Source organism: Cucumis sativus, chromosome 6, assembly GCF_000004075.3.
Source record: "Cucumis sativus cultivar 9930 chromosome 6, Cucumber_9930_V3, whole genome shotgun sequence".
Lineage (NCBI taxonomy): Eukaryota > Viridiplantae > Streptophyta > Magnoliopsida > Cucurbitales > Cucurbitaceae > Cucumis > Cucumis sativus.
Window position 1 is genome coordinate 16,247,579 of NC_026660.2, and position 18,078 is coordinate 16,265,656.

General features: G+C 37.8%; 3 long non-coding RNA genes across 3 annotated transcripts; 1 reads left to right on the forward strand and 2 right to left on the reverse strand.

Moving 5' to 3' along the window:
* Window positions 1-223: 223 nt before the first annotated feature.
* LOC116404573 lies at window positions 224-2,420 on the reverse strand. Its single transcript, XR_004217480.1, has 3 exons — window positions 2,206-2,420; window positions 1,547-1,781; window positions 224-1,011 (listed from the first exon to the last, which is right to left on the reverse strand). It is a non-coding gene; the product is annotated as an uncharacterized LOC116404573 (long non-coding RNA).
* A 13,636-nt stretch (window positions 2,421-16,056) lies between these two features.
* On the reverse strand, window positions 16,057-17,083 carry LOC116404570. The gene is made up of 3 exons (XR_004217477.1): window positions 16,942-17,083; window positions 16,589-16,698; window positions 16,057-16,365 (listed from the first exon to the last, which is right to left on the reverse strand). It is a non-coding gene; the product is annotated as an uncharacterized LOC116404570 (long non-coding RNA).
* LOC116404576 lies at window positions 16,691-17,349 on the forward strand. Its single transcript, XR_004217483.1, has 2 exons — window positions 16,691-16,864; window positions 16,967-17,349. It is a non-coding gene; the product is annotated as an uncharacterized LOC116404576 (long non-coding RNA).
* Window positions 17,350-18,078: the final 729 nt, after the last annotated feature.

Sequence of the window (18,078 nt, forward strand, 5' to 3'; positions counted from 1 at the left end):
CTAACAGACCTCCTAAACTATCCACTCTAGAGCATGTTAAATCACCAATTCATCCAAAAACTAATGACGTAAATGTAATATTATATCTTCAACGTAAATGTAAATGTAAACTAATGACACTACAAGTGATTTTGAAACTAAGACATTGAAGCAGTCTGTTAGGAAGGGTGATGGAACCAGCAAGAGTGGGGGAGTTCTTTAAAACAATCAGAGGTCAAGAGAAAGAAGGGATCAGCTAAATCTATTTCTGGAAAAAACGTGAAAAGATTGTCAGGTGATGATGATAAAAAGGAAACCACACCTGTGCTGAAACCAGCCTCCAAAAATTGGAAGTAAATCAAAGGATCAAGGCACTCTTGAAATTGGAAGTAAACGTGGTAGCACAGGTCCAAAAATCGCTGGCAAGTCGAAGAATGATGATGCCGAATCCAACAAGACTAGCAAATCTAAGGACGATGAGACATCCACACCTGCCGCTGTTGCAAAGTCCAACAAGCAAGATGTATCGAAGACGGGGAAGTCCAAACAAGAAACCCCAAAAACTCCCGTTTCAAAAGGCAAGTCTACCAAAACAGGCGATAAGTCTAATAATACCAATCTCTCCACCAAGGTTAAGTTCACATCTTCAAAAGCAAAAGAAAAAGAAAGTGGAGATGTGAAGCATTCATCAACTTCTGGGAAAACAATGGAGAACTCAAAGGGAAAGTCACTAAATTCATCCAATGATCAGGGCAGTGAATCCAAGTCAGGAAAGAAAAGAAGAAGAGAGTCAAAAGGTTGATAACCACGTCTATTCCAAAAAGGTTGGAGTTGTCTATTCTTGGCTCAGTTTGCACCACATATTTGCAAATTCTACTATGAGTAGTTCTTGGCAAACTTGATCTCTGGATCTGATGATGTCTCTCATTGGCACATTTTCGAGATTGTCGTATATTCTTAGTTAGGTAGGTTAGCAGCAATTATAGGAGTATGGCAGTTCTCTTTGTAGTTGTTTGGCGCTATTCATGTCATCTGTGGGAGGTAAATGACCAATAAAAAATAATACGCAATAAAAAAGAATCAGAAAGAAAACAATATGCATTTTTGTTTTCAAATTCTTGGTGAAATCACAATTCAGAAATGAAATTTGGTTCATTCTCCACGATAATATGGTGACCTAAATAACATAAGTTTCAGAGTCATGGGAGATTAAAAGCCTTGCTAATTGCTCAAACTCTGAATGCAAAGGCTTTTCCCATGTGAAGGAACCCAGAGAACCAGCCAAAGCAGCATGCTTCTTCCCAATGCAAGAACATTCAGTGTATCTTCTGATTATGTACTGAATGCAGTAGGAAAAATGATATGAAGTTGTAATTCAAGCTAAGGTTTTGTTGCATAAACCAAAAACTTAAATGGATAAAACACAAAATGCATCCTATTCCCACCTTATGCCTACTACATCGCTAACAATACACTTACTGCAGCACCAAGATACAGCTTGTAGCCAAATTTCAGAAGGAAAAAATATATTCAGATTTCTGCATATCGAGAATTCGGTGAAACGCACCTGAGTTTATTTACTCAACTAATCCACAACAATTTGTGATATGAACACTCTTGGCAGAGGTCCATTGACCCCATCACCATCGGCAGCAGCATTAGAAATGAGCTGTTTCCACCAACATATTACTACATTGAACCAAGCAAGGAAGGACCAAAAACAGTGTAAATGGGACGTATGGTTACTCCATTTTCCCTGTTGTTGGGTCCAAAACTACCCATCGCTCATTCCATTTCCTCAACTGCAAACATTGTAATAGAGAAAATCAGATTTGCTACAATGAAGGCTCATTGCCATAAAAAATGCTGTCTAAGAACAGAAACGCAGAAAATAGAAGGCTGATCAAACGTGACCACAATTCTGCATATGCGCACTACAAAACAGTCTGAGAATACTATCACATCGACGGCCATATTCATAAACACAAATATGCCGACAGTTAGATCACGAACATGGGCATTTCTCACATTTCTAATCTCCTTGAAATCACAAATCCCGACGTCCTAATCTTAATAAGTACTTCTAGGTGATTTAATTAAGTCTTCAAATATCACTAAAACAGTCGGAACGATTTAAATGGAAGACCTAAAGGCAGCGCAATTAAGCAGTAACCATCAATTCAAAACAAAAGGAAAGACAGAAAGAGTTGCAATGCGTTAGTTTACTGTTTCAGATCGCTTTAGAAGGGGACCCTGCAACAAATTCCGACCAGACCCAGAGGCCAGCTGCCGCTTGATCTTCTCCAAACTGTCCCCGGCATCTTCCGCTCTCTCCACCAACAACAATCATAAATTAAAAACATGTCGAGCCAACAAAGATACACACCAGCAAACTTTTGAACATAGGACCCTCCTAAACCTTAAACAGATTTTGCAGTGGGCTTCCGACTCAAATAAACAGCCTCCATGCTCCCCAAAACGTTCCTAAGAAAGGATTCATCTCCCTACCAACCAACATGCATCACATCCCATAACTTTCATTTCTTCATAAAAAATGTAACTAACTCAAGGTAAAAAAAAAAAAAAAACAGAACAAGAACACTAACCAACTTCTAAGGAATCAGCTCCCTGCCAACATGCACCACATCCCATAACTTTAATTTCTTCAAATACAAAGGATTTAACTCAAAGAAAAAAAAAAAAACAGAACACGAACTCTAACCAACAAAAATAGAAAAACCAACCTTAACCCTTGATCCTTGCAGTCCATCGAGAGGTTCAGCACTGGACATGATCGAGAACATTCGGTTCCCAGCCACAGGTTTGGCCATCGACGAAGATTTTCAGAGGGAAATGAAATTTTTGGAAATGGGTAGTGAACAAAAGTAAGGCTGAAATGATTTTGTTTGAGAGTGGGCAAAATTCTGGCGAGTGAGGAGAAAAGGGAATACATGGGGTTCGGTTTACAGGGATTTTTCTTAATGATTGTTGGAAGAACAAAGAGATTGTGAGGAGATTTAAGGGTAACGACACAAATGCAGAATGTTAAATCCAAAAAGGCGAAATGGCCAATTGAATATTTAAGGAAGTTTGATCTGCCTGCTAGCTGTTTTCTTGCTTCTTTATGGAAATGTTGCAGAAAGAGTAGAACGATGACATAGTGCATAATGTGTTTCTCTTTACAAAGTAACCAATGACTTACAAGAAAGACACCACACAACAAATGACCATTGGAAAACAATATACATATGAAAAGCTAAAAAAATTTGCAGAAATTGAAAATGAAATTTAAAGTAGAAAAGAAATGAAAGAAAAATACCCTAAAAGTTGCAAGTGCAATATGATCATAACCAATTAGTATCACCATCAAAAGATCGAACAAGCTCCAAAGTGGATTTTACAGTGTGATTCTGACTCACATAAGCAGTCTCCAGGACTGCAAAACCATTTCTAAGAAAGGATCATCACAACCCATAACTTTAAATTCTTCAAAAACAATGCAATGAAATCAAATCAGAAAAAAACAGAACAACAATAACTAAAAAATAAACCTTAACCCTTGATCCTTGCAGTCCATTGGAAGGTTCGGCACTCGACAAGATCGAGAACAATCGATTCCTAGCAGCAGGTTTCGACATCGACAAAGAATTTCCGAGGGAAATGAAAATTTTGGAAATGAGTAGTGAAGAAAAATAAGGTTGAAACGATTTTGTTTGGGGAGTGGGAAAAATTATGGCCGATGGGGAGAAAAGGGAAGACATGGGGTTCGGTTTACAGGGATTTAACAAAGACATTGTGAGGAGATTTAAGGGCAACGACAAGAATGGCAGAATGTTAAAACCCAAAAGACTAAATGGCCAATTGAATGTTTAAGCAGATTGATCTGCCTATTAGTTGTTTTCTTGCTTCTTTACGGAAATGGGGTAGAAAGAGTAGAACGATAACATAGTTCACTTTGTTCTTCTCTTTATAAAGTAGCCAAAGACTTAAAAGAAAGACATTGCACAACAAGTGACCATTAAAAAATAATATACATACGAAAGAATAAAAAATAAGCAGAAATTGGAAGTAGAAAAGAACCAAAGAAAAATACCCAAAACTTCAAAATGCAATATGATCATAACAGATTGGTATCATCACGAACAGATCGAACAAACTCCAAAACAGATTTTGCATTGGGCGTCCAACTAAAATAAACAGCATCCATGCTCGCCAAAACGTTCCTAAGAAGTGACACCATTTCACAACAAGTAGCCAATGACTTAAAAGAAAGATATTGCACAACAAGTGACCATTAGAAAATAATAAACAGAAGAAAGAATAAAAAGATAAGCAGAAATTGGAAGAAGAAAAGAAATGGAAGAAAAATACCCCAAAACTTCAAAATGCAGTATGATCATAACAAATTTGTATCATCATGGACAGATCGAACAAACTCCAAAACAGATTTTGCAGCGGGCTTCCGACTCAGATAAACAGCCTCCATGCTCCCCAAAACGTTCCCAAGAAAGGATTAAGCTCCCTACAAAAAACAATGTAACTAACTCAAGGTAAAAAAAAAAAACAGAACAAGAACACTAACCAACTTTTAAGGAATCAGCTCCCTGCCAACATGCATCACATCCCATAACTTTAATTTCTTCAAATACAAAGGATTTAACTCAAAGTAAAAAAAAAAACAGAACACGAACTCTAACCAACAAAAATAAAAAACCAACCTTAACCCTTGATCCTTGCAGTCCATCGGGAGGTTCGGCACTGGACATGATCGAGAACGTTCGGTTCCCAGCCACAGGTTTGGCCATCGACAAAGATTTTCAGAGGGAAATGAAATTTTTGGAAATGGGTAGTGAACAAAAATAAGGCTGAATGATTTTGTTTGGAGAGTGGGCAAAATTCTGGCGAGTGAGGAGAAAAGGGAATACATGGGGTTCGGTTTACAGGGATTTTTCTTAATGATTGTTGGAAGAACAAAGAGATGTGACGAGGTAAATGTAATATTATATCTTCTAACCATTGTCAACTTAAATATGTTTTTTACTATAACCAGTGGGTTTGCTGAAATTGAATGATCAATCCATAAAATAAAAATTAAGTTGGAAGTAGAAGAAATGGGAGGAAGAAAAATACCCCAGAAGTTCTAAAAGCGATATGATCTCAATAAATTGTATCATGATGAACAGATCGAACAAGCCCCAAAACAGATTTTGCAGTGGGATTCCGACTCGGATAAACTGACTCCATGCTCAACAAAACATTCCTAATAAAGGATTCAGCTTGCTATCAACATGCATCACAACCCATGACGTTAAATTCTTCAAAACCAATGCAATTAAATCAAAGCAGAAAAAAACAGAACAAGAACTCAAACCAACGATAACAAAAGAATAAACCTTAACCCTTGATCCTTGCAGTCCATTGGGAGGTTCAGCACCGGACATGATCGACAACAATCGATTCCCAGCTGCAGGTTTCGGTATCGACAAAGAATTTCCAAGGAAATGAAAATTTTGGAAATGGGTAGTCAAGAAAATTAAGGTTGAGAGGATTTTGTGTGGAGAGTGGGAAAAATTCCGGCCGGGGGGAGAAAAGGGAAGACATGGGGTTCGGTTTACAGGGGTTTTTCTTAATGATTGTTGGAAGAACAAAGAGGTTGTGAGGAGATTTAAGGGCAACCAAAAGAATGGCAGAATGTTTGATCTGGCTTGCTTCTTTATGGAAATGTCGTAGAAACAGTAGAACGATGACATAGTTCCCTTTGTTTTTCTATTCACCAAAAAACCAATGACTTAAAAGAAAGACATTGCACCACATATGAGCATTAGAAAACAATATACATAAGAAAGAATAAATAATATGAATATGCAGATATTGAAAATGAAATTGGAAGTAGAAAAAAAAATGGAACGAAGAACAATACCCCAAAATTTCCAAATGCATTATGATCATAAAAAATTTGTATCAACATGAACTGATCGAATAAGCTCCAAAATGGATATTGCAGTGGGATTCCGACTCAGATAGGCAGTGTACAGTCTTGCCAAAACGTTCCTAAGAAAGGATCATCAAAACCCATAACTTTAAATTCTTCAAAAATAATGGAATTAAGTCAAGGCAGTACAATACGAAACAAAAACTCTAACCAACGATAAGAAAGAAATAAACCTTCACCCGTGATCCTTGCAGTCCATTCGGGGGTTCAGCACTGGACTTGATCGAGAACAATCAGTTCCAAGATGCAGGTTTCGGCATAGACGATGATTTTCCAAAAAGTGAAATGAATTTTTTGGAAATGGGTTGTAAAGAATTTGTTTCGAGAGTGGGCAAAATTCTGGCCGGCGTGGAGAAAAGGAAAGACATGGGGCTCCAATTCTAGGGATCTTTCTCAATGATTGTTGGAAGAACAAAGAGTTTGTGAGGACATTTAAGGGCAACGACAAGAATGGCACAATGTTAAATCCCAAAAGACTAAATGGCCAATTGAATGTTTAAGCAAATTGATATGCCTGTTAGGTGTTTTCTTGCTTCTTTACATAAATGGGGTAGAAAGAGTAGAACGATAACATAGTTCACTTTGTTCTTCTCTTTACAAAGTAGCCAACGACTTAAAAGAAAGACATTGCACAAATAGATACATATAAGTCTTAACTAGTCTAATAGCACCCTCCATTCATCTTCCCCTACACTGGCTATGGTATCAAAATTTTCAATTAAGTAATACGTCTACTAACGAACTTGAAAACAAAACACATCACACTAAAAAACACAAACATCACTTTAACCCAACAGAAGCAACTCTTTTTACCCTTGCACTCACTATCACATTACTATCATATTTGTCAACTGTCAAACTAACTCTTTTAAGTTATTTAGTGTGACTACAAAGTTATGAACACCATAATCTTAATTAAAACCTTTTAATAAATAAATGCCAAGTTACTACTCAAGAATGGCAAGGAATTCAAAAAACATGACAGCTATCCTAATTGGTTGAAAATGAGAAAAAGAAGACAACCTGTTTGGACTACAAAGCCAGCAGATATGATTCCTCAAATTTGACCATTCACTCTCCATACTCTACAAGTCTTCAAGCACATGATGCTGCCTACTTTCAGATGAGCAACATCATTCCGATCTTAACAGTCAGAAGAGCAAATCAAATCAATCCTAGCATATTCACAAATCACAACTAAAAAGTACAAACATTACAAAATAAAACATGCAGCGATATCAACAAGCATTCTGATAAATAATTAGCCAATTAATTGACATTACAAAATAAATAAAGAAAAAAATCATTGGAAAGATCACTGCTTAAATGAAATTTGAAATATCTCCCAATAGTTTTGATCGGTTGCCCGAGTTGTGAGAGTGATCGGTTGATATTGCGTGCTTCCTTCAAGCGCTCCCCAGCTGCACCTGTTAGCTTCTGCCTCCGGAACCAGGTAAATCAATAAGATTTATTCTACTTGTTTTAAAGCTACTTAAACCATCTGCCAGTCTCTGCACAATAAAGTACTAGTCAGAAATGTACCTTGTCTCATACTGAGTTACTTTTTCACATGATTTTTGCTAGCAGGATAAATTAGTTTAAGCTCTAGAAGGGAGTTACTTTTTCACATGATTTTTGCTAGCAGGATAAATTAGTTTAAGCTCTAGAAGGAACCAACTTATCCCCTTAAGGGAAACCAAAACAAATAATTAAGAATAATGAGGATACGAAGTGGTCCTCGAGAGTAACCAGTTACAAACCTAATGAAAAAAGCAAGATACAATTGTTATATTTCTGAAGTTCAGTTTTTCTTTAAGCCAACTTGAGACAAGAAGTAACCAACTGATGTGTAATGAAAATACTCACTTCAGAAATTTCTTTTGGTTTTCCACTGAGAAACTTTTGATAACTTCCCAAAACATCTAAAAATTCAAATTCTGAAGTTCCCACATTTGGTTTTTCAATCCAGCAGAAGCATAAAAGAACATCATTAAAAAAGTGAAGATATTTCTCCGTTTCCTATCACAAATTTCTTGATCATGGTTGTGCCTGACCAAACAGAGCATTACAAACAATACAAGTCCAAAGTTTGTTTTCATAGTCATAGAAACATAAGAGAGGACTAGAAGTCTGAATAATGGTAATCAATTTATCACCCAGTTTCAAACACTAATACAGGCATATACATTGTATGAATTCGAAATTAATTGAAAAATATTAAAAAGAATCTAAACGATGACCAACTCCCTAAACTCCAAAGACTTCAAAACCATCTCCCAATTACCCGGGTGAGATCTTCCAACATCATCTACAATTATGAAATTTAATTGACTTGACATCACAATTCCGATTGCACTACAATAAATCTAGTATTCGATATCCTAAACCAAGAATTGTTCAACCTCCAAAGGAAGATTAATTGTAACTAATCTTCTTGCAAGATTTCAAATTTTCAAAATTTTGTCGAACACAATATGCAAAACAATTACGCAAAACAATTACGCAGAAAAGAAAAGAAACAAAAATACATATATAGAAAAAAGGGTTTAATAGAACTTACCCTATGATAACCACTTGAATAAGTAGTATGTGTCCGTAGCTCATCAACATCCAAGCTGTCCAGTGAACCTGATATTGAAAGCTGAAATGAAATAGACCAGTCAAAGACAGCAACTCGATTGTCTTACTGACCGAACCAAGTTGGCTCTTTGTTTTTTTATGGGATTTTTCTAATGTATATTGCATGTGTTGTTTGTTTTTTTATAGCTCTTGATTGTCTAACCTTTTTACGTTTTGCATTTGCAAGTCTCTCTTTTGTTTCTTTGGTATGCAATGTGGTAACAAGGTCTTGCTAGAACCGGTGGGCTAACCTTTCTATGGTTCTAAACTTAGTTTCTAAGTTTGACTGCTCCCTTCGGAGTGACAACAAGCCTCGTTTTCCCCCTACTATGGAACGGGGAGGATTCCTCCTCTTTTCAAAGCCCTCGTCAAACTCAATGCTAAGTTTGACTGCTCCCTTCGGAGTGACAACAAGCCTTGTTTTCCCCCTAATGTGGATCGGGGAGGATTCCTCCTCTTTTCAAAGCCCTCATCAAACTCGATGCTAAGTTTAGAACGCTAAGAGTAGGTGGTTTGGTTTTGGTTAGGCCAAAAGTAAAGTTTTCTGCTAAAAGCTCTGATAGTTAGGGAACTCAACACATTCTACTTGACCGAACCAAGTTGGCTCTTTGCTTTTTTATGGGATTTTTCTAATGTATATTGCATGTGTTGTTTTTTTATAGCTCTTGATTGTCTAACCTTTTTACGTTTTGCATTTGCAAGTCTCTCTTTTGTTTCTTTGGTATGCAATGTGGTAACAAGGTCTTGCTAGAACCGGTGGGCTAACCTTTCTATGGTTCTAAACTTAGTTTCTAAGTTTGACTGCTCCCTTCGGAGTGACAACAAGCCTCGTTTTCCCCCTACTATGGAACGGGGAGGATTCCTCCTCTTTTCAAAGCCCTCGTCAAACTCAATGCTAAGTTTGACTGCTCCCTTCGGAGTGACAACAAGCCTTGTTTTCCCCCTAATGTGGATCGGGGAGGATTCCTCCTCTTTTCAAAGCCCTCATCAAACTCGATGCTAAGTTTAGAACGCTAAGAGTAGGTGGTTTGGTTTTGGTTAGGCCAAAAGTAAAGTTTTCTGCTAAAAGCTCTGATAGTTAGGGAACTCAACACATTCTACTTGACCGAACCAAGTTGGCTCTTTGCTTTTTTATGGGATTTTTCTGATGTATATTGCATGTGTTGTTTGTTTTTTTATAGCTCTTGATTGTCTAACCTTTTTACGTTTTGCATTTGCAAGTCTCTCTTTTGTTTCTTTGGTATGCAATGTGGTAACAAGGTCTTGCTAGAACCGGTGGGCTAACCTTTCTATGGTTCTAAACTTAGTTTCTAAGTTTGACTGCTCCCTTCGGAGTGACAACAAGCCTCGTTTTCCCCTACTATGGAACGGGGAGGATTCCTCCTCTTTTCAAAGCCCTCGTCAAACTCAATGCTAAGTTTGACTGCTCCCTTCGGAGTGACAACAAGCCTTGTTTTCCCCCTAATGTGGATCGGGGAGGATTCCTCCTCTTTTCAAAGCCCTCATCAAACTCGATGCTAAGTTTAGAACGCTAAGAGTAGGTGGTTTGGTTTTGGTTAGGCCAAAAGTAAAGTTTTCTGCTAAAAGCTCTGATAGTTAGGGAACTCAACACATTCTACTTGACCGAACCAAGTTGGCTCTTTGCTTTTTTATGGGATTTTTCTAATGTATATTGCATGTGTTGTTTGTTTTTTTATAGCTCTTGATTGTCTAACCTTTTTACGTTTTGCATTTGCAAGTCTCTCTTTTGTTTCTTTGGTATGCAATGTGGTAACAAGGTCTTGCTAGAACCGGTGGGCTAACCTTTCTATGGTTCTAAACTTAGTTTCTAAGTTTGACTGCTCCCTTCGGAGTGACAACAAGCCTCGTTTTCCCCCTACTATGGAACGGGGAGGATTCCTCCTCTTTTCAAAGCCCTCGTCAAACTCAATGCTAAGTTTGACTGCTCCCTTCGGAGTGACAACAAGCCTTGTTTTCCCCCTAATGTGGATCGGGGAGGATTCCTCCTCTTTTCAAAGCCCTCATCAAACTCGATGCTAAGTTTAGAACGCTAAGAGTAGGTGGTTTGGTTTTGGTTAGGCCAAAAGTAAAGTTTTCTGCTAAAAGCTCTGATAGTTAGGGAACTCAACACATTCTACTTGACCGAACCAAGTTGGCTCTTTGCTTTTTTATGGGATTTTTCTAATGTATATTGCATGTGTTGTTTGTTTTTTTATAGCTCTTGATTGTCTAACCTTTTTACGTTTTGCATTTGCAAGTCTCTCTTTTGTTTCTTTGGTATGCAATGTGGTAACAAGGTCTTGCTAGAACCGGTGGGCTAACCTTTCTATGGTTCTAAACTTAGTTTCTAAGTTTGACTGCTCCCTTCGGAGTGACAACAAGCCTCGTTTTCCCCCTACTATGGAACGGGGAGGATTCCTCCTCTTTTCAAAGCCCTCGTCAAACTCAATGCTAAGTTTGACTGCTCCCTTCGGAGTGACAACAAGCCTTGTTTTCCCCCTAATGTGGATCGGGGAGGATTCCTCCTCTTTTCAAAGCCCTCATCAAACTCGATGCTAAGTTTAGAACGCTAAGAGTAGGTGGTTTGGTTTTGGTTAGGCCAAAAGTAAAGTTTTCTGCTAAAAGCTCTGATAGTTAGGGAACTCAACACATTCTACTTGACCGAACCAAGTTGTCTCTTTTTTATGGGATTTTTCTAATGTATATTGCATGTGTTGTTTGTTTTTTTATAGCTCTTGATTGTCTAACCTTTTTACGTTTTGCATTTGCAAGTCTCTCTTTTGTTTCTTTGGTATGCAATGTGGTAACAAGGTCTTGCTAGAACCGGTGGGCTAACCTTTCTATGGTTCTAAACTTAGTTTCTAAGTTTGACTGCTCCCTTCGGAGTGACAACAAGCCTCGTTTTCCCCCTACTATGGAACGGGGAGGATTCCTCCTCTTTTCAAAGCCCTCGTCAAACTCAATGCTAAGTTTGACTGCTCCCTTCGGAGTGACAACAAGCCTTGTTTTCCCCCTAATGTGGATCGGGGAGGATTCCTCCTCTTTTCAAAGCCCTCATCAAACTCGATGCTAAGTTTAGAACGCTAAGAGTAGGTGGTTTGGTTTTGGTTAGGCCAAAAGTAAAGTTTTCTGCTAAAAGCTCTGATAGTTAGGGAACTCAACACATTCTACTTGACCGAACCAAGTTGGCTCTTTGCTTTTTTATGGGATTTTTCTAATGTATATTGCATGTGTTGTTTGTTTTTTTATAGCTCTTGATTGTCTAACCTTTTTACGTTTTGCATTTGCAAGTCTCTCTTTTGTTTCTTTGGTATGCAATGTGGTAACAAGGTCTTGCTAGAACCGGTGGGCTAACCTTTCTATGGTTCTAAACTTAGTTTCTAAGTTTGACTGCTCCCTTCGGAGTGACAACAAGCCTCGTTTTCCCCCTACTATGGAACGGGGAGGATTCCTCCTCTTTTCAAAGCCCTCGTCAAACTCAATGCTAAGTTTGACTGCTCCCTTCGGAGTGACAACAAGCCTTGTTTTCCCCCTAATGTGGATCGGGGAGGATTCCTCCTCTTTTCAAAGCCCTCATCAAACTCGATGCTAAGTTTAGAACGCTAAGAGTAGGTGGTTTGGTTTTGGTTAGGCCAAAAGTAAAGTTTTCTGCTAAAAGCTCTGATAGTTAGGGAACTCAACACATTCTACTTGACCGAACCAAGTTGGCTCTTTGCTTTTTTATGGGATTTTTCTAATGTATATTGCATGTGTTGTTTGTTTTTTATAGCTCTTGATTGTCTAACCTTTTTACGTTTTGCATTTGCAAGTCTCTCTTTTGTTTCTTTGGTATGCAATGTGGTAACAAGGTCTTGCTAGAACCGGTGGGCTAACCTTTCTATGGTTCTAAACTTAGTTTCTAAGTTTGACTGCTCCCTTCGGAGTGACAACAAGCCTCGTTTTCCCCCTACTATGGAACGGGGAGGATTCCTCCTCTTTTCAAAGCCCTCGTCAAACTCAATGCTAAGTTTGACTGCTCCCTTCGAAGTGACAACAAGCCTTGTTTTCCCCCTAATGTGGATCGGGGAGGATTCCTCCTCTTTTCAAAGCCCTCATCAAACTCGATGCTAAGTTTAGAACGCTAAGAGTAGGTGGTTTGGTTTTGGTTAGGCCAAAAGTAAAGTTTTCTGCTAAAAGCTCTGATAGTTAGGGAACTCAACACATTCTACTTGACCGAACCAAGTTGGCTCTTTGCTTTTTTATGGGATTTTTCTAATGTATATTGCATGTGTTGTTTGTTTTTTTATAGCTCTTGATTGTCTAACCTTTTTACGTTTTGCATTTGCAAGTCTCTCTTTTGTTTCTTTGGTATGCAATGTGGTAACAAGGTCTTGCTAGAACCGGTGGGCTAACCTTTCTATGGTTCTAAACTTAGTTTCTAAGTTTGACTGCTCCCTTCGGAGTGACAACAAGCCTCGTTTTCCCCCTACTATGGAACGGGGAGGATTCCTCCTCTTTTCAAAGCCCTCGTCAAACTCAATGCTAAGTTTGACTGCTCCCTTCGGAGTGACAACAAGCCTTGTTTTCCCCCTAATGTGGATCGGGGAGGATTCCTCCTCTTTTCAAAGCCCTCATCAAACTCGATGCTAAGTTTAGAACGCTAAGAGTAGGTGGTTTGGTTTTGGTTAGGCCAAAAGTAAAGTTTTCTGCTAAAAGCTCTGATAGTTAGGGAACTCAACACATTCTACTTGACCGAACCAAGTTGGCTCTTTGCTTTTTTATGGGATTTTTCTAATGTATATTGCATGTGTTGTTTGTTTTTTTATAGCTCTTGATTGTCTAACCTTTTTACGTTTTGCATTTGCAAGTCTCTCTTTTGTTTCTTTGGTATGCAATGTGGTAACAAGGTCTTGCTAGAACCGGTGGGCTAACCTTTCTATGGTTCTAAACTTAGTTTCTAAGTTTGACTGCTCCCTTCGGAGTGACAACAAGCCTCGTTTTCCCCCTACTATGGAACGGGGAGGATTCCTCCTCTTTTCAAAGCCCTCGTCAAACTCAATGCTAAGTTTGACTGCTCCCTTCGGAGTGACAACAAGCCTTGTTTTCCCCCTAATGTGGATCGGGGAGGATTCCTCCTCTTTTCAAAGCCCTCATCAAACTCGATGCTAAGTTTAGAACGCTAAGAGTAGGTGGTTTGGTTTTGGTTAGGCCAAAAGTAAAGTTTTCTGCTAAAAGCTCTGATAGTTAGGGAACTCAACACATTCTACTTGACCGAACCAAGTTGGCTCTTTGCTTTTTTATGGGATTTTTCTAATGTATATTGCATGTGTTGTTTGTTTTTTTATAGCTCTTGATTGTCTAACCTTTTTACGTTTTGCATTTGCAAGTCTCTCTTTTGTTTCTTTGGTATGCAATGTGGTAACAAGGTCTTGCTAGAACCGGTGGGCTAACCTTTCTATGGTTCTAAACTTAGTTTCTAAGTTTGACTGCTCCCTTCGGAGTGACAACAAGCCTCGTTTTCCCCCTACTATGGAACGGGGAGGATTCCTCCTCTTTTCAAAGCCCTCGTCAAACTCAATGCTAAGTTTGACTGCTCCCTTCGAGTGACAACAAGCCTTGTTTTCCCCCTAATGTGGATCGGGGAGGATTCCTCCTCTTTTCAAAGCCCTCATCAAACTCGATGCTAAGTTTAGAACGCTAAGAGTAGGTGGTTTGGTTTTGGTTAGGCCAAAAGTAAAGTTTTCTGCTAAAAGCTCTGATAGTTAGGGAACTCAACACATTCTACTTGACCGAACCAAGTTGGCTCTTTGCTTTTTTATGGGATTTTTCTAATGTATATTGCATGTGTTGTTTGTTTTTTTATAGCTCTTGATTGTCTAACCTTTTTACGTTTTGCATTTGCAAGTCTCTCTTTTGTTTCTTTGGTATGCAATGTGGTAACAAGGTCTTGCTAGAACCGGTGGGCTAACCTTTCTATGGTTCTAAACTTAGTTTCTAAGTTTGACTGCTCCCTTCGGAGTGACAACAAGCCTCGTTTTCCCCCTACTATGGAACGGGGAGGATTCCTCCTCTTTTCAAAGCCCTCGTCAAACTCAATGCTAAGTTTGACTGCTCCCTTCGAGTGACAACAAGCCTTGTTTTCCCCCTAATGTGGATCGGGGAGGATTCCTCCTCTTTTCAAAGCCCTCATCAAACTCGATGCTAGTTTAGAACGCTAAGAGTAGGTAGTCTGGTTTTGGTTAGGCCAAAAGTGAAGTTTTCCCCCATTTTTTATGGGCTTTTTCTAATGTATATTGGATATGTTGTTTGATTTTTTTATAGCTCTTGATTGTCTTACTGTTTTATGTTTTGCATTGTCAAGTCTCTCTTTTCTTTCTTTGGTATGCAATGTGGTAACTAGGCCTTGCTAGAACCGGTGGGCTAACCTTTCTATGGTTCTACATTTAGTTACTAATTAAGTTTGATTGCTCCCTTCGAAGTGACAATAAGTTTTGTTAATGTCGACCCTTTTCTAAAGGGATTTAGTTCATTGTGGCTAGACAAGAGGCTTCTAACTCATGTTTGACAAGACAAATTTGTTAAAACCATCCCAGTTTCTAAAGAGTGCCTCCTATCCTTTTTTACTCTATCTAGGCTAGGTTTGGACTAAGTGCATCATAGGTAAGTCACGACAAAGCAACAAAGGAAGACAAAGCTAGAAAAGTATCCATGCACTTATTTATTATACATGTAATCAAGCATTCACAACACACATACCATTTTCTCAATCATGCATTCACATCTCAATAAGAAATAGCTAAAAGGAGCTTAAAACAAAAAAGACAGCAGCTTATGCTCAAATTTCAGCACATATACTCATCAAAATTCAGAATTTCACATCATAAACCCGAGCTCAGTGCTCAAGGGTTGCCAATCATGCTTTTTATGCAAGATCTAATTAAGCTAAGAGGTATAATGCTCATTATTGTATGGAAAGAATTCTGAAATTTTTGAAATTTGGGCAAAATTTGAACCCCCAAGTTTACACTAAACATGCAAGCTAAGCAAGCCATTACCCACACCCACTCAAAAAATTGCTTTTTCTGTCCTAAAAGCTTTTGAAAATCAAAGTAAATGGAGAAAAATAAGGGGGGAACTTTGGACTCCCCTGGAAGGATCGACATCCTTGACTTTGGTTTGAAGCTTGCATGGATAAACCTTTTCATTCCTTTTTCATTGATTATTCATCTTGTTCCTGAAAATCAAAGGAAATTCTCTCAATTTTATATATTACTAAAATTAGGATACATATAAGTCTTAACTAGTCTAATAGCACCCTCCATTCATCTTCCCCTACACTGGCTATGGTATCAAAATTTTCAATTAAGTAATACGTCTACTAACGAACTTGAAAACAAAACACATCACACTAAAAAACACAAACATCACTTTAACCCAACAGAAGCAACTCTTTTTACCCTTGCACTCACTATCACATTACTATCATGTTTGTCAACTGTCAAACTAACTCTTTTAAGTTATTTAGTGTGACTACAAAGTTATGAACACCATAATCTTAATTAAAACCTTTTAATAAACAAATGCCAAGTTACTACTCAAGAATGGCAAGGAATTCAAAAAACATGACAGCTATCCTAATTGGTTGAAAATGAGAAAAAGAAAGTTAGCCAGACAACCTGTTTGGACTACAAAGCTAGCAGATACGATTCCTCAAATTTGACCATTCACTCTCCATACTCTACAAGTCTTCAAGCACATGATGCTGCCTTCTTTCAGATGAGCAACATCATTCCGATCTTAACAGTCAGAAGAGCAAATCAAATCAATCCTAGCGTATTCACAAATCACAACTAAAAAGTACAAACATTACAAAATAAAACATGCAGCGATATCAACAAGCATTCTGATAAATAATTAGCCAACTAATTGACATTACAAAATAAATAAAGAAAAAAATCATTGGAAAGATCACTGCTTAAATGAAATTTGAAATATCTCCCAATAGTTTCGATCGGTTACCCGAGTTGTGAGAGTGGTCGGTTGATATTGCGTGCTTCCTTCAAGCGCTCCCCAGCTGCACCTGTTAGCTTCTGCCTCCGGAACCAGCTACTTAAACCATCTGCCAGTCTCTGCATAATAAAATGATTATGAGCCTAAATTTTACAAGTACCAGTCCGTTGAATATAGAAACGTGATACTCATGCTTTTCCATCCTAAACAACAGAACTATCTGCACTTCGATTTACAAATTCATTGGCTTTTTCCGACAGTGCCCACAACTGTTAGTTGTTACAGGTATACTTCTTTTATTTATTTATACTAAATTCAATAATACCATATTCCAGATATTAGCAACATTATTTTAGCATTACCTTGGATCGGGATTCAACAACACAGGTAAAAAAAGCAGTATGTGATAGCGAACTCTCAGGAACGGTCGGGTTAGAAGAGGGAGGCCTAGGTGGAAGCGGGCTCTTCAGGATTTGGAATCGAAAACCGATCTGACGGTGGAGAATTTTCTTTGGAAGACTTGGGTTTCCGAGGGGGTCTGCGGCCCTTGATTTCGGCACCGTTAAGGCTAGAAGAAGAAGAAAGTGGTGGATCGACGAGATGGGTATCTCGCAAGACAGAGTTTCTTGGCTGCTTCACGTTAGAGAGGAAGAGCGAAATTTTGGAGGTATAGGAAGAGCGAAACGGAATTTGAGAGATAGGAAATCGCAGGGTTTGAGGAAGACGAAGAAGAGAAGGGGAGATGAGAGGCAGAGTAAACCGATCGAGAAGAAAAAGGGGAAAGAAATTTGAAATAAAAGAGAACGTTGAGGTTGAAGAAGAGGGAAAGAAAATTGACCGTTGAGGTTATTTAATTTTTGGATTAAATATTTTCTATGAAAATTAAAAAAGAAAAAGTTAAAAGGCAAATATTTTCTACTTTTTTTTATTATTTATTCTATGAAAATTCAATAATAAAAAAGCATCTATATTTGCTTTTAGTATGGTTCACATTTTTATTTATTTGACAAAAATCTAACTAAATTATCATTCATTTTGACCTAATATTGCAAATATAAATTTATATTTTGCATCTTAACTACTCTTTGGCATTTATAATATCATTGTTCCGCACCTCAATTTTTTTATTGTTGTCAAAAATAAACCTAATCCAAAATGAATTAGCAAATTAGGGAATAAATGTAATCATTGTTTTTGGGAGTTTGAGTTCGACCGTGATTATTGTTGAATAATTTTATTTGGGATGCAAGTTTTTCACTTAGACATGGACATTTTGCTATTTTAGCAATTTAAATTTAAATTTTTCTTTTATCAAAAGTAAACCTCTTGTTTTAATGTTTTTCTGGTCATCCCTTTTAAATACAACTAATGACAAATGAATATAACAATTAAGAAATTCGTAGATATATAACAACATTTTAAACTAATTGCTGCAGTTATTTTAAATCACATATGTCATTCGCTTATAAAGCATAAGAGTCTATTAACGATATAAATCT